The sequence below is a fragment of the Nannobrachium achirus genome, assembly GCF_963921795.1.
Source record: "Nannobrachium achirus genome assembly, contig: SCAFFOLD_307, whole genome shotgun sequence".
NCBI lineage: Eukaryota > Metazoa > Chordata > Actinopteri > Myctophiformes > Myctophidae > Nannobrachium > Nannobrachium achirus.
This window is the reverse complement of record NW_027664527.1, coordinates 45,862-62,785: the sequence shown is the minus strand read 5'-3', so window position 1 is coordinate 62,785 and position 16,924 is coordinate 45,862.

Sequence of the window (16,924 nt, the reverse complement as noted above, 5' to 3'; positions counted from 1 at the left end):
GTTAAAAGATATCAATGCATGCCAATTCATGAGAAGAGACATGATTGGGTTAATTAATATAAGTTAAAGGGTATTAATTCATGCCAATTCATGAAGATTTAGAAACATGGTTTACATGGTGTGTGTGAATAACACATACTTGGATCTTGTCTGACCTACTATAGGTCAGGTTTTTTGGGTGATTTAGAAACCAACCACCATCGATTCCCTGGAGCTTGGTGTGGAGAAGAGGACATCCCTTCCCATTCCACCTACTGAAGAACCAGGTGTACAGTATGTGAGACTTGACCGTCTCCATTACCCACCACCCATCGACACAGATCCCCAGAACCATTGATTCCCCAGTTCGTACTGGGGTGGCGAGCTACCCAGAGTCTGAACACTGATGGTGATCCCCCTCCCTCACGGACAGTGAGGTAGGACCAAGAGATTCGAACCGATATCGCGACTCAGACAGATAAAGGGCCCCAACGAGATTCGATCGATAACTAACATCTAAAACTTTGGGAACATTTGGGTTTCACATTTCATGCCGGCTTTTCTTTTTGTTTGTTATTTTCCATATTGTAACTGTTGTAATTTCATGTTGTTGTAATAATAAGTGGCCATTCAACTATTTCAGTCAATCGTTGTCTGTGTCATTATTGATGTGCAATACTGGCTCTTAAAAACTTAGAATACTTCTGATACTAGTCCAGTTAATGATATACACCATTGAACACTACATACCTGTACTTCCTGTTACTAGTACGTAACTAGGGGTTACAAACGGGTGGGGGTGTATGGGTTGATCGGGTTTTGGAGGTATGGAGGAGCCATACCTTTGGCTGCTTTGAAGGTCAGCATCAGTGTTTTGTATTCAGTGCGGGCCGCAACCGGGAGCCAGTGGAGGCTGCGGAGAATGGGAGAGACATGTGAGAACTTAGGCTGGTTGAAGACCAGTCGTGCCGCGGCACGACTAGGCATAGTTTTACTGAGGTTAAGGTTAGGGTTAGGGTTAGAGTTAGGCATAGTAAGCTAATGGCTAAACACAGCTGAGCTAGGCTAGTAGATAAACAACGAAAGAGGAAAGAGGTGACGCCAGCGAGGTATGCCTATCTCGAGGCCTCAAGATTTGTCTTTGTTTTGGGTCTATCACCTTGCTCAGGTATTCTGCAGCTGCCACTGTGTATTCTTCTCTAAGCAGAAGTAAGTAAAGAAGCACTGGCCCAGGAAGTTGGGTTACTGGCATCTCATTTGCAGGGGCGGCCTTAGGCCGGACTCACACATGCGTGAAACATCTTCTCCGTATCGTATGAGAATGAGGGGGGGAGGTCCAATGCATTGTCAATGGAAGGTTGTTTGGTTTTTTGTCGTTTCCGTGTCTCTAGCTCAACCACAGGCTGTCTTTAACACGGCAACGACAAAAAAACAAACAACCTTCCATTGACAATGCATTGGATTTTCCCCACCCCCCTCAATCTCAGACTACACGGACACGATAGCTGTCGCAACTGTGTGTAGGGCGCCCCAGGAATCTGGAGGCCCGTTTCAAGAGCTATTGATGAGGCCCCCCCTCCACCCACGCCACCACAGCCACCGGCATACCGATAGCCTAGTAAACTGACTCCTCCAGACTGGTTTACGAGGCTAGCATACCGAGGCCACAGTAGCTGCGCAACAAATGCACACAGAAGTTAACTTAGATTCAATGACTGGCTGCTATTTATATATTATTATTACATCACTACACAATGTTACATCATTGACCTAAATGGCATTATATTAACAAGGTTATATGATTATTAAAAAAGTGTTATGTCAGTGAACTTGACTTTAGACAGGTGGACTAGTTAAACTTGTTACTTTACCTGAGTTACATCTTCCACTTGGTAATTGAATGATAGATAGATATATAGATGGATAGATAGATAGATAGATACATGCGCGCAGGGGGTAGGGGGGGACGGGGGGGATTAACACCTCCACTTTTTTTGGGTGGGGGGGATATCCCCTCCAGTGTTCAGGTCCAAGAAAAAGCCGCAAATATGATCGATTATACTGTACACACTGAGTAGGGGGTCCTCCCTATGTTCCCAAGGTTCTATGTTTCCAGGTTAGGTTTAGGGTTAGGGTTAGGGTTAGGGTTAGGGGTAGGGTTAGGGTTAGGGTTAGGGTAAGGGTTAGGGTTAGGGTATGGTTAGGGTTAGGTTTAGGTTAGGGTTAGGATTAGGTGGTAAATGGGGAATATAGAACCCTGGGAACATAGAACCTTGGGAACATAGGTACGGTCCCCTGAGTAGTTCTCATTTCAAGGCGTATTACTGCCCTCTAGAGGCACAGTCCCACCAGTGCAGTCACAGTGCAGTCGGCAGCTCAGCTCAGCTGTTCTGAATGAGTTTAATTAATGCAACGCGATAGTGACAAGCAGGCAGGCAGACAGTGGCAGAAGGAGACCGTCATTGCAGGTGCTGGACCTGCTGCAGGGGTGTGTAGGCTAGTCTCACATCATTCTCAGTCAAAATGAAACGGTCAAAAAACCAAAAAACGATAACGTCGTTCTTTAAATCAAGCAACAATGTAAGTACCTTTGAACAGATGCATAATGGAAATGCAATTTCGTTTGTCAACACATTTTAAGTTACGTTTCCTCTTGTTACTGTGGTTCAATAAAAAGATCTAATATAGACTTAATGAATTCATGTGTATTTCATTTTAAAAATGCCTTGAAATCTGTGTAAAACGACTGTGTAATTCAGCTCAAGTGGAGGGGATATGTCCCCCCCTCCTCGGGGCAAAAGTGGGGGGTATATGACCAAAAGTGGGGGGGATACCCCAAATTTTTCGCGCGCGCTACGCGTGCGCACATACCTCCCAGATGTGTCCCCTTCACTTTTAAAATGCCTCCTGCGCCCCTGGATAGATAGATACCTTTATTATACCAAGGGGGAAAATTAGATAGATAGATAGATAGATAGATAGATAGTAGCCTTACATTAAGTCGCTCCTGTAGTAGTTTCTGCATTGATGACGTATATGGCTACAGTAGCGTCTTAACGCTTTGACAGACAGGTCCGGAGTATGGTCTGCAAAACTGCTACTGCGGCTCTACACATGCACACATGCGAGACATATCTTCCGTACAAGTTCTGCAAGGTTTTTGCGACTTGTCCGGTAGCCTTGTTTAATGTATTAGTCCGTATTGTTAAATAAAATGAGTTTTTACCAAGTGTACAACCTTTCCTCGTTTGCTACAACGTTAGCTGCAACAGCGCCCGTTGGTGGCTGGAAGCATTATTGTGCATTCTTCCGTATACACTTGCGTCATGTCCTTGTATGAGCGAATGGGGGAATGGATGAACGTCACGTGATAAGTGCAGCCATCTTTAACCAAACCAGAGATGCTAGATTTGGAAAAGACACACACTTGGTAAAAACTCATTTTATTTAACAATACGGACTAATACATTAAACAAGGCTACCGGACAGACCATACTCCGGACCTGTCTGTCAAAGCGTTAAGACGCTACTGTAGCCATATACGTCATCAATGCAGAAACTACTACAGGGGCGGCTTAATGTAAGGCTAGATAGATAGATAGATAGATAGATACCTTTATTATACCAAGGGGGGAAATTAGTTGCCCAGAGGCAGCACAGCAGTATAAGGTTATTTACAAAGTTACAGAGAAGTATGAAAAAGATAAAAAGAAAAAACAAGAACAGAGTAGGCTACAGAGTACAGTACAGTAAGAGCAAGGTACAACAGGAAAGGGAACGAATAATACATAAACTGTCTCAAGCACGACTATCAAAATAATACAGTGCCCAAATCAAAGTGACCATAACAGTCAATGCTAGTTAGTGCAACAAGTATCTTCTCATCATGTCAAACACAAGCAGAAATACAAAAAAAAAACAAAGGATATATCTAGCTTGTGTTTGCATTAAAAGTAAAAAAAACAAAAGCTTGTTATGTTCATTATGATCTTGTCTTTCCAAATAACCTAATCATTTACTGTGGAAACAGTCACTTATTAATACAAAATGGCTGAATATCCCTAAAATGTCAACTAAATAACCGTCCGAATTTAACAACCACCACCTTCTAATTAGTTAAACAACAATACCATTTGTTAAATCTAAATTTGTTTTGATCATTTTATTTTTATGAAGTTAAGATAATCCTTTTCTTGTTTGATTCTTTTTGGAATATATCAAATATAATATGGAAAATAACACATTTTGTCTGTGTCCGAGACCTCACTGTCAACTAAGTTACCCATTACAAAAACCCCTCCCAAGGAGGTGTGTTATTTCCAAATCACATGACCTTCTCCACCTGATGTAATTTACTACTGATGAAATGTTTGGCAAGACCACAAGGTATGTTCTTTCTCCTCTTTCTTAGTTATTTAATATAAAGTAGTGTGTGAGTCAAGGGTGTATTTATCACATGTCAACAGTGTTACTACAATTTTGTTATAAATAACTTTTAAATAAATAGAAAATCAATTGTATATCTAATACTTTGAAGAAACCTTCTGTAAAAATGCCATCTGATGTATGGTGATAGGCAGCCATGTTGGTTTTAGACCTGAAAACAGTAAAAATGTCAATGTTACTGTCAACTATGTTACCCTAAAGGTAACTTAGCGGACAAAGAGTAGTCTAACATAGTTGACACTCATGACCTATTCTTATAGTTTTCAAGAGAATTAAATTGTACAGTAAATAAAAGCACTGTTTTCCATAAATATTATTAAAGGTAGACTTGTTTTTCAGGAGAATGCCACGGTTATCTGTTGCAGAAAAGCAGCACTGTTACCGTGCACAGTGAGATGCCAACCCTGGAAAAGGCAGGCAGAATTGGCGAAAGATGAGAGAAGAAGGAAAAGTTAAGACTGTGTTTGAATAGTCAGACAGTTGAACTGTGTCATATCACAGTGCACATCAGGTTTCCTCTGGCTTCGCCATGCCCAGTAGTTCACCATCAAGAAGCGAATTCGTTGGTTGACTTTATTGATTACCTTGGTGGTCATTTTTTCACTGGATAGGTTAGCCTCCAGGATGCAACCCAGGTAGCAGATGTAGTTTTTTCTTTCTATCACAGTGTCACCTACTTTAATTGTGAAGTTATCAACTAGGCTAAGTTTCTGACTAGATCCAAAGAGGATACATTCAGTTTTGCCTAGGTGAATTGAGAGTCTGTTGTCATTGAGCCAGGTGCAGATCTTGTTAAGTTCACAGTTAAGGGCCTTTTCAACCTGCAATAAGTCTCTGCCGGAGACTAGGAGAGCCGAGTCATCCGCGAACAGAAACAGATTGCAGTCACAAGCAGATGACATGTCGTTTACGTATATTAAGAACAACAGTGGTCCTAGTATACTCCCTTGAGGTACTCCACAGTTTACTGGGAGGGGGGGGACAGGGTTCCGTTGACTTCCACCATCTGTTCCCTCCCCACCAAGTAAGAGTGCATCCATCTCACTGCTGTGCTATCAAGACCAATAGCTTTGAGTTTTTCAATCAAAATAGAATGATCGACGGTGTCAAATGCCTTCTGGAGGTCCAGCATGACCATGCCGCAATATTTGCCATCGTGAATTTCACGTTTGATGTAATCATTAAAATAGATGAGGCATGTATCTGTGGAATGGGACTCTCTGAAGCCAGACTGGAACTCGTAGATCAGTTTATTCTCTTCAAGATATTTAGCCACCTGTTCATAGACAATTTTTTCCATTACCTTAGAGATGGAACTAAGGATTGAGATTGGCCTGTAGTTGCCAGGGTCAAGTTTACTGCCTTTTTTGTGCAGGGGGGTTACCTTAGCTAATTTGAAGTCCTGGGGGACATAACCCTGCTTGATAGATAGATTAATAATATGGGTAAATATAGCTGCAAGCAGCGATAAAGTGGCCAAGGCATAAAAAGCAGGAAAGCAAAAAGGCATCAAGGGAAAGCAAAGAAGACATCAAAGAAAAACTAGAAGCAGTGTTCTTCCGAACAGGACTCCGGCAGGTCAGGTAGGTTTTGTTTTGGCCTAGTGGTGAAAAGGGTGCCACGTGTTCTTGGGCCTTTCACAGCAATCGGACGCTGCATGCGGGATTTGAAGCATTTTGTTCCAAAAATGTGTTTTGCAAAAATTGACCCGCTGGTGGCGCTATAACAGGCCAATGTGAGAAGGGTGGCATCTGTTCCTTGGCCTAGTGGGAATTTGTGTGCAAAATCTCACACACATAGCAGGCTGCGTTTGAGACATTTTGTTCAAAAAGGAGCAATCCTGCAAACCATGGAATTCAATGTTAGCCAATTAGATAGAATATGATATCTGACAAATCTGTCATGATTATATCACTGTAGAGATACTGTGTACTGATTTGTGTGATTTTCGGATAAAATCTGAAGGAGTAATATCGAAGAATGTGTTTTACATACTGTAAGTCAGCCTTCTGGTGGCGCTATAAATGGCAGATGTGAAAAATGCAGGGCACAGGTTTTTCCTTGGCCTCTGGGAAGTGTGCATACAAAGTTTTACACTAATCGGTGGTTATAGGTAAAAGCACAAATTGGCCTCTACACAACATGTATGCAAAAGACTGTAGGCCTATATGCAACAGACATAAAAAAAACTGTGATACTATGCACCTGGACAGTTTGATGATGTACATAGTAAGCCTTGCTGAGCTATGAAGACCATATGAATCGGCCAGGCTATGAATCTCATAGGGCAGGAGCCTATCTCCTGTTTCTGTAGCGTAAGGCAGCTTGATGTACAAGTACACCCCCTGGACATGACGCTAGTATGTCGCAGGGAGTTAACCCCAATCCAACCCTTGATGCTGAGTTTCAAGCAGGGAGGCACTGGGTCCCATTTTTTAGAATCTTTGGTATGACGCAACCCGGGTTTGAACCCGGATCTCCTAGTCTCAGGGCAGACACTCAAACCACTAGGCCACTGGAACTGGTACATGATATCATTGCAATCCTTGAAAATCACAACATAGGTGTAGACATGGCAGTTTGTATTATAATGCTTGTTTCAGGATTTATGATGCAAAATACATTATTTAGTAATGGCGGATATTAAAATACGCATCAAGGGGGGTTGGGGGACATTTATAGGAAGGCTCCATATCAGACATTGTTCCAGGAACCAAACTGTAAGGTCTACCAAATGTCATGGTATTATGCTTATATAAACCCCAAGCGGGATTCGATCCAACGATCTTCTGCATGAAAGGCATATGCCCTGACCACTACACTAGGCAGCCACAGGATCTGTTAACCATGTTTGTTTAAAAAAAAAAGTTCTATGTAGGCTGAGTGCCTTGATTTTATTGATTTCTTTTTTATATTTTGGAGGCTTGGGGTGAAATCAATGTAATCTGAGTATTTCTGACATTTTCGAGTGATCATATTTTCTTTTACTCAGAACAGAAAAAAAAAACGGCTGGTAGAGAAGGACTCATTTTAAACATGAACATGATCTGGAGTTAGATCAGACGTGTCAACATTAAAGAGTTTGACATAGGCACATGCCATGGGCATCCAGGATGTTAACATCAACTCAACCCGACGTGGGGTTTGAACTGCCAACCATCCGTATATCAGGCACAGGCACTGACCACTACACTACGGCAGTCACACATAATGGACCTGTCATTTTTTTTAAAAAGAAAAGAAAAAAGAAAAAGTTCCATGTAATGTACTTGACGCCTTCTTTCAAAATGATATAGCGCCCCCCTTTGGCAGATTGGGGTAAGATTGGTTTCAGTGATATTTGGACTTACCCTCTACAGTAGTTGTGGGGCTCATTTTAAACATGAACGTGATCTGGAGTTAGATCAGACGTGTCAACATTAAAGAGTTTGACATATGCATGTTACCGGATGTTTGGGTAACTCAGGACGTTCTATGTAAGAGCGCTTGTTTTGTCGTTCACCACACACCAATCACCACCAGGTGGCGACGACAGCCCATAGAGTTATAATGCGACAGCCATTCACTAGTGAAGGCGCTGACGTCACTCGTTTGCGACTCTTTCTTTATTTACTAGCCTAGCCATTAGCTCCATTGTAGTCACTTGGACAGGGCGTTTATCGTGGGCTTATTAATATAACGATTGCATTCACCACGGCTTCGTAACTCGCGCGGCGCTCCGCCGGCCGCGGCCCGCTGGCAATGTCGTGGACAATCGAGCGGCTCCGTTGCGCCCCGTGCTGCACGACGAGTGCTCCGTTTCTCGACCGTCCTGTTTCTCTAACAAACCGTGACATGCACATGCCATGGGCATCCAGGATGTTAATATCAACTCAACCCGACATGGGGTTTGAACTGACAACCATCCGTAGACCAGGCACAGGTACTGACCACTACACTACGGCAGTAACACATAATGGACCTGTCATTTAAAAAAAAAAAAGAAAAGAAAAAAGAAAAAGTTTCATGTAAATCTAAAGTAGTTGTGGGGCTCATTTTAAACATGAACGTGATCTGGAGTTAGATCAGACGTGTCAACATTAAAGAGTTTGACATATGCACATTAGGGCTGCGAATCTTTGGGTATCCCACGATTCGATTCAGAATCGATTCTTGAGGTCACGATTCACAATTTTTTTCGATTCTTTCAAATCAAACAATTCGAATTCAGAAACGAATATTTTCCGATTTAAAAACGATTCTCGATTCAAAACGATTCTCTATTGAATTCATATATCAGGATCTACTCCAGCTATCTCTTACCCTAACCGTAACCTTAACCTCTATGGACGTGTTGCCACTCCGACAATAAGAAGTCATTGTCGGAGTGGCGACATGTCGGAATGGAGAGAGCCCCCCGGTGAGGTCATGAGGTGATGATGTAACGGGTCCCAAGCTAGGCCGGGTACCTCACTACAATATTGAATGTGTTGGGTTCAATGCCTCTCTTGTAGCGGTCTGAAAAACAGAGGAAATGCACACAGGAATGAGGACACTGAACCATCTCTTGTGTTTCCCAAAGCTGATCTCTTATTTATTCACAACAATTCAATAATTCACCATCAACAACAATAATACAATAATCATTCAATAAATCATTTCCCCATACTGCAACAATGTCTCTTTGTGTCATTGTCCTTTCTCAGGTTCAAAGTAAGTATCAAATATGTGTATGTAGTGTGTACTGTTCTCTTTCTTTCACAGGTCGGTAAGTATGTGTGTGTGTGTGTGTGTGTGTGTGTACCAGGTGGGTAGGTATGATGTATGTGTGACTATGTGTACTGGAGTGTGTGTCTTACAGGTGAGTATGGAGGTGAATATGAAATGTCTTAAATGTGTATGTTCTGCTGTCCCTTCAAAATACATGTGCATATTTCCACATTTGCAATAAAACTGTTTCACATACAATAACCCTTTGGCTTCAATACTCTCATTAAACCTCTTAGTCATCATATCACATTGAAATACATCCAAGTGTATTCTCAGTATTAGTACTGGTCCCATGTACAGTAGCTACCATTACTTAGTGCATTAGATTCAACAGTGTTGCATCTGCTATCAAATAAAGGCTCAGTGGATCACAATGCAGCATAAAGCCACAATATTAGCTCAAAGCTATTTTCACTAGTTAACTGTTGTCTGTTCAAAACATCTAACATCATCATCATATAGGGAATAATAAATTGAAAAGAGTAAAGATATTCAGATTCACTCAAACACAGTAACCTCTATAAATGCACTTCTGACAAAGCCATTAATCAATATAAAGATAGTTTCAGCACCCAAGTACTAATTAGGAAATAGAAATATAAAGACAAGAATATCAAATGCAATATACTGTATGTTCACCACCTCAGCTCCAAGTAGTGAAATAAAACGAATATGACTGCATCTAATGATTACAAAACCCTTCACCAGTGATACATCGGTCAAGTGTTCAGGTAACCAAAACTGGAAATGTCGTGGATGAAACGAAACAAGCATGTTAACATGTACAGTACACCACCAAGCAGGCGGCAACTTCAAAGGCTTCTCAACGTGGCCGCAGCCATTATGCAACACAGCAGCGTTCATTTCGCGGACTTTTTCCCGACTTTTAAACTCGATATTAAACACACAAAACCTTCATAAAAACCCATCACAGTCTCTTCACATAAACACTACATCTTATGAGTTAAGTTGGTGTGGTTTTCATGTTGTACTAACCTGAAAAACAGAGGAAATGCACACAGGAATGAGGACACTGAACCATCTCTTGTGTTTCCCAAAGCTGATCTGAAGGGGGGAGGGGAACGCACCTACACCTTATAGGAGGAACTAAGGGAAACACCTGCTGCAGACAAAGGTTCCGGCTCTCCATCTCAAGTGCACTATAGTGGATCACTACTGATAATACTTTACTTGGTTAATAGAGTAATAAAAATAATAAACATAAAGTGCATAACCATTTTCTTACAAAATAAAAGGTTACTTCACATTTGTGAGGGTATCACACACTCCCCGACAAACAAAAGTGGCTCCTGACACTTGACCTTAATAATAGAAAACCCCAAAGTTCAAGTTTCACTCTCAACCGTGTACAGTGTACATAGTATAAGAAAAAGAACACAATAAAGCATTCGAATGTCCTTAGTGTGCTGTATAGTTCGTGGCACTTTAGTACTGTTCGTGCTCGCTAGTGTGGGTACAGTCTTTGCTGTGTCTCAGTTCAGTTCAGAAACAGTGGATTGGATATGTGGTGAGTGGGAATGGGTATGGGTATTGAGTGATGGATGCGGGCATTGGGGGCTGAAAGGGAAGGGGATAGGGCTGGGGGTAGCACATCTGGGTCCACTGCATCGGATGGACTCCAACAGCATTCACAGTGGGACGGGGCTGGTAAGCTGGTTGGCCAAGAGAGGGGTAGGTGAACACATAGTTAGGCCGTCTCACCCTTCGTCTCACCCTTGTGGAGTGTCTGGGAGGTAGTTGACCTTCAGGCTGAGGCTCTGGGATGTCTTCCTCCTCGCTGACTGCTTCAGGTATCTCTTGGTCATCGTGGTGCTGAGGCTGATCCACTTCCTGTTCAGTCTCACTCTGTACCTCCTGTTCCTCTTCTGTGACGCTTTCTCTCTCAGGTTCAGCTTGTTCAGGTTCGATGTGGACACTCTCTTCCTGATGAGTTTCACTCTGCTCACGATTTCTTTGTGGTTCGTGGGTTACGTTTTGATCTGGGAAGTCGTCATCTGATAGGTTACAACTGCAGATACCTCTGGGCACCCGCAGCCAGTAACGATACACACCTTCCTCTTCCTCAGAGTCACTTGCATCTGGGCTCTGTGTCTGTTCTGTAGGTTTTGGGGGTTCTTTGTGTCTCTTAGCTCTCTTGTGTGACTCACGTGCGCTGGTGACTGGGCCCTGAGGTGGCTCAAATGGTAGGTCGTTCACTTGTAGTAGCAGGTTCCTATGCAGAGTACGAGTAGGGCGGTTTCCTGTCTCAGGGGCCACTTTGTAGACAGGATTGTCTCCAACCTGTTCTTTCACAGTGTAGATGGCCTGCTCCCAGTAGGACCTTAGTTTACCAGGACCACCTCTCTCACTGAGGTTCCGCACAAGGACTCTGTCCCCAGGCTGAAGAGTCACACCTCTGCATCTCTTGTCATAGTACTTCTTTCCCTTAGAGCTGGACTGCTGACTGTTCTCACTGGCTATTCGATATGCCTCAATCATTTTTCCTTTCCACTTTTCAGCATATCCTCTGTGGGTCTCAGCTTCTCCATCTGCTATGAGGCCAAAGAGGAGGTCGACGGGGAGACGGGGATGATGGCCATACATCAGATAATAAGGGGAAAAGCCTGTGGCCTCGTGCTTTGTGCAATTATATGCATGGACCACCTGGGGCAGGTGATCTTTCCAGTTAGCTTTTTCCTTCTCTCCTAGGGTCCTGAGGATCTGCAACAGTGAGCGATTCAGCCTCTCCACAGGGTTACCCTGGGGGTGATAGGGAGTGGTCCTGGAGTGGCCAACTCCGGCGAATTGTTTCAGGGACTTGAACAGCTCGTTTTCAAACTCCCGCCCAAGGTCATGGTGGAGTTTAGACATATAGCCAAATCTGGGGATAAAGTCATTAAACAGCTTGTCGGCGGCCGTCTTGCCAGCCTTGTTACGGGTGGGGTAGGCCTGCGCAAACCTGGTGAAGTGATCTAATACAACGAGAATGTACTCACATCCACCGCGGGAGGGTTCCAGGTGCAGGAAGTCGATACACACCAGCTCAAGGGGATAGTTTGATGTAATACTGCCCATGGGCGCTCTTTCAGGCACAGTAGGCTTTTTCTGTTTCAGACAAGGGCACTTTCTGGTGATGTATTCTTCGATTTCTCTCTTCATGTACGGCCAGTAGAAGCGCTCTCGTGCTAGTGTCAGGACCTTTTCAACGCCGACATGGCCCATGTTGTTATGCAGGTAGGTGAGAGCTAGTTGTCTGTAGGTGGCAGGCAAGACCAGCTGTCTTCGACCTATGGTCTTCCTGTAGAGTAGGCCGTCCTCTATGTGCAACTTGCCCCACTCCCTCAAGAGTCTCATGGTGTCTGTGTCACAGTTCCCTTTGTTGCACTCTGTCGGTGGGGTGTTGTTCTCCTTTAACTCCATGACTTTTCCAATTGCAGCGTCTGCTCTCTGTTCTTTCACTAGCTCATCATGGCTGATCGCTTGCAGTGGTTCCATGTGGGGCTGGGTTTGGGATGTTAGGTTAAGGGCTGCGACCCAGGCAACGTCTCCCTGTTGGGCTCTGCGGGCTCCTTCCCATACAGTACACACAGCCTCGTCTGATAGCTCCTCAGAGCACGCTGTCATGAGGTGTTCGATGTCAAGGGGGCAACGGGATAGGGTGTCGGCATCGATGTTGCTCTTGCCTGGCCGATATCTGATGTCAAAACGAAAATCAGCAAGCTCTCCCACCCACCGGTGGCCTACTGCGTTGAGCTTGGCAGTACTTAGGACATATGTGAGCGGATTATTGTCCGTGAAGACAGTGAAATGAGGGGCATAGAACAAATAGTCTCTGAATTTATCACATACTGCCCATTTTAATGCCAGGAACTCAAGCTTACCGCTGTGCAGGTGGTAGTTCTGTTCCGCTGGTGTCAGTGTGCGTGACCCGTAGGCAACCACTCTCAGCTTTCCATCCTGGTGTTGATAAAGGACTGCTCCCAAGCCTTTTTGGGACGCATCTGTATGCAGGGTGAAAGGTTGATTGAAGTCTGGGTACGCCAGCACTGGGGGTTCCATCAGCAGGTCTACTAGACGTTCCAAAATCTGCTGGTGTTTCTCATTCCACTCGACTGGGGTGCGGGAGGACTGTTGAGGGGATTTTGTCTTCCCTCGTGAGGGTTTGGACTGGGGGGTGTCAGACTGTACCTTGAGCAGGTCGTAGAGGGGCTGGGCTATCGGGGAAAAGTCTTGCACGTAGCTTCTGTAGTAGCTCAGGAAGCCGAGTACTTGTCTGACGTCTCCGACTGTCTTTGGTCTTCTGTGTTTCAGTACCCGCACTGCCTCCAGGTCTTTGGGATCCACTCTCACTCCGTCTGCAGACACCAACCGGCCAACATATCGAACCTCTTTGCGGAACAGTTCACATTTCTCTGGCTTCAGTTTGACGCCGTGGCGCTGGAGGGCTTGGAGGACTTTGCGCAGTACTTGTACATGCTCCTCAAAGGACTTCGAGAAACACAGCACGTCATCAAGATAGGGGATGCAGCATTCATCTCGGAGTGAGTCGAGCATCTCCTCCATGCTCCTTTGAAATGCTGCTGGGGCGTTAGATAGCCCAAAGGGGATTCTGACCCACTCGTACAGTCCCCAGGGGGTTGTGAACGCTGTCATGTACCTTGATCCTTCAGCCATAAAGCCTTGGTGATAGGCTTTGCCCTGGTCGAGTATCGAAAACCACCCGTACCCTCCCAGTGAGTCAGTGAGGTCTTGGATCCGGGGAAGGGGATGACGGTCTGGCACTGTCTTGTTGTTTAGGAGACGGTAGTCGATACACAGGCGCAAAGACCCATCCTTCTTTCTCACACATATGACAGGGGCTGCATAGGGGGACTGGGACTTGACAATCCATCCTTTCACTATTAGCTCCTGCACATATTCCTTCACTTCTTTGTAGAGTGGTTTCGGGATCGATGCGTAGGCCTTTTGCACTGGGATGTCGTCCTTGAGCCTGATCTCCATCTGCAGTGAGGGAATGCGACCGATGTCGCCACTGTCCTTAGCAAAGGCCCCAGACTCCTCACAGAGCACTCTCTTCACCACCTGCTGTTGTTCAAGACTCAGATGGCTGACGTCGACAGGCGGCAGCCAGGGGTCAGTGGGGATTATGCTGGGAGAAGCGGTGTGGTTGACCTCTGCTGTTACTTGTGTCAGTGGGGCTTCAGACGTGTCTCTCTCTGCTTCAGTCTCTAGGACCTTGGTGACATGTTGGATGACACCTAGGGGCGTTCTCTTAGGAAGGATGACCTCGTGCTTTGAGTGGTTGGAAATGGGGACTTTAACATGAGGCCGCTGTGAGTGGTTGATCTCCAGAAGGCCTTCTCCCACACTCAGCTCTGCTAAAACAGGGTTCTCTTCTGCAGGCTCATAGAGGACAAGGGGATCAGAGGTGTCGAAGTTCGGGGGGACCCTGCACCACACATGTACTGCACTTCCTGCTGGAATAACAACATTGTCTCTGTGGGCAGAGTGGCTGGGTCACTGAATGTCTTTTGGGGGGTCTGGATGAAATTGACCATGGCCTCCACTTGCTCTTCCTCCATCCCGAATGCACTGCGTAAGAGACTGACGACGGTGGCTACCGCAGCACCAGAGGACTCTTGTCTCTTGATGATCTGTTCAAGCACATTGGCCCCCAACAAGGGCTGGGGTAGGGACAACTGGCTGACTAGAAAGGGGGCTTGGACAGTGAGATTTGGGTTGTCATTTCCTGCGAGGTTGACGGTGAGCTCCACCCACCCGTCATAGGGGATGACTTGGCCATTTGCTGCATAGACTTCCAGGTCTGTTTCGAGGAGCTCCTGCAGCGATCTCACTGTGTAACAGGGGATGTGAGCATTGGCCCATGCTCTGTCAATTATGCTCACCTGAGAGCCAGTGTCAAACAGGACTGTTGCTAGGTGCCCATTGATGGAACATTTCAGTAGGCTTTTCTTTCCAATTAGGGGCGCTTGGCATCTGGTGTTACTTTGGCAAGTAAGGGTTAGGGTTGGTTGTTGTTTGGGGTTCTTGGGCAGTCTTGGTGGGTGTTTAGGGGTGGGGTTTACTGGTCGGGACTGAATCTGTGCACCGGTCTCTGGCTGTCCCTCGGCAGAGACCGGTTCTCGTTTCCCTGAAACCTGGTCCGCTTCAAGCATCCAACTGCCCGGTGTCCTGTTTCTCCACACACGAAGCAGTGGTTGCACTCCTGCAGGTTCTGTTCTGTACATTTTGCGCAGCGAAATGTCCTTCCCCTCGCTTGGAAGGAGGATTGGGGGATGTGACTGGGGGGTGACTGGAAGGGGTGGGGCGATGGAGCGTGGTGAAATGGCTGTGCTGGCGATGGCATGGGAGGGGTGTGACTGGGCGGTGGCTGGACGGGGTGGTATGACTGATTTTGGGGGAGTACTCGGGCTGGCAGGGGCAGTGAATGGGCCATCTGGGTGTTGTTTACCTGGTGATCCATTAAGCTGGCCACCAGCTGCGTCAGGGTCTCCACCTGCGCACTGAGCTGTTGTATGGTCTGGAGGTTCTGGTGGTCTGCAGCGGGACCTCTTGGCTTATCATCAGTCTGTTTATCTCCTGTCTCCACTTTGGCACTGTGGGCCTGTGTTGTCTTTTGGCGGGGGAGCTGGCCAAGTCTGCGCTGATGTTCGTTCTCGTCGCTGATCATTTTTGTCATTTGGCCGAGGATTTCTTCATCGGTGACTTGGCTGTTCGAGACGAGGGGTCTCAGTCTCTGTCGGAGCTCTGCATGCTTTGCTCCCAGGCCCTGATAAATTGTGTTGAGAAAGACCTCTTGGATGGTCTTGGGGTCATAGGAAATGTCTGTGTTGGCCTGTTTTGACTGGAAAAGGAGTCTCTGCTTTAGTCCAATCATGCGGTACAGGAACTGCTGAGGTGACTCTTGTTCAGCTTGACGGGCACACATTAGCTCCTGAAACATCTCTGTCGTAGCCTTCTCACCAAGATGGGACCTGATGAAGACCTTGAGTTCAGGGATGGCCAACTCGTCTTTGTTTGACAGCATGTCCTTGAATGTGCCCGGTTTGATGATTCTCAGCACGCCCCGGACCACCTCTGCGTCTGCGAATCCATCTTTGACTCCTTCCTCGATCTGCTTACTGATGCTATTGTAGCTGATGTCAGAGCTCTGGTCCCCAATTTGGCCCCCATGTACCTTGAACTCTCTGCGCTGGAGGTAGGGGAGGTCTTTCAGGGGAACCATTCTCTCTGGTGTGTTCTGTGGAGGGGGGTAGGGCACTGACCCACCTTGGTGGTTGTGTGTAGGGGCAGGGGAGGCAGCTGTAGCTTCACAATGTCTCAGTTTCTTACCCAGCTCCTCATACAGTTTTCTCAGTTCCTCTACTGGCTGGGAGGTGCTGTCGTGTTGGGGGTGGGGTTGTAATGGTGCGTGGTCTGGTGGGGTGGTTTTGACAGGGGCGTTGGAATGGGGATGGGGTGACATGATGTTGCTGTCAACCTGGGGTTTGGGTGGTGGCGGTGTGGGTTCTGAAGGGGATGGAGTTGGACTGGCGCTGGGCGATGTAGCATCACTGGACACCTCAACTGGCAATTCTGTTGCTACTATTTTGCATATGAGGTCATGCAGCATCATCAGTTTACTAACCCCTTCATCCTGAAGTCCTTGCAGGTGTTCGGAGTATATGTAGGAGATGATGCAGTCCATGCATCCTTCCTCATCAGTCTGGCTCAACTGTTCGGCGTCTGG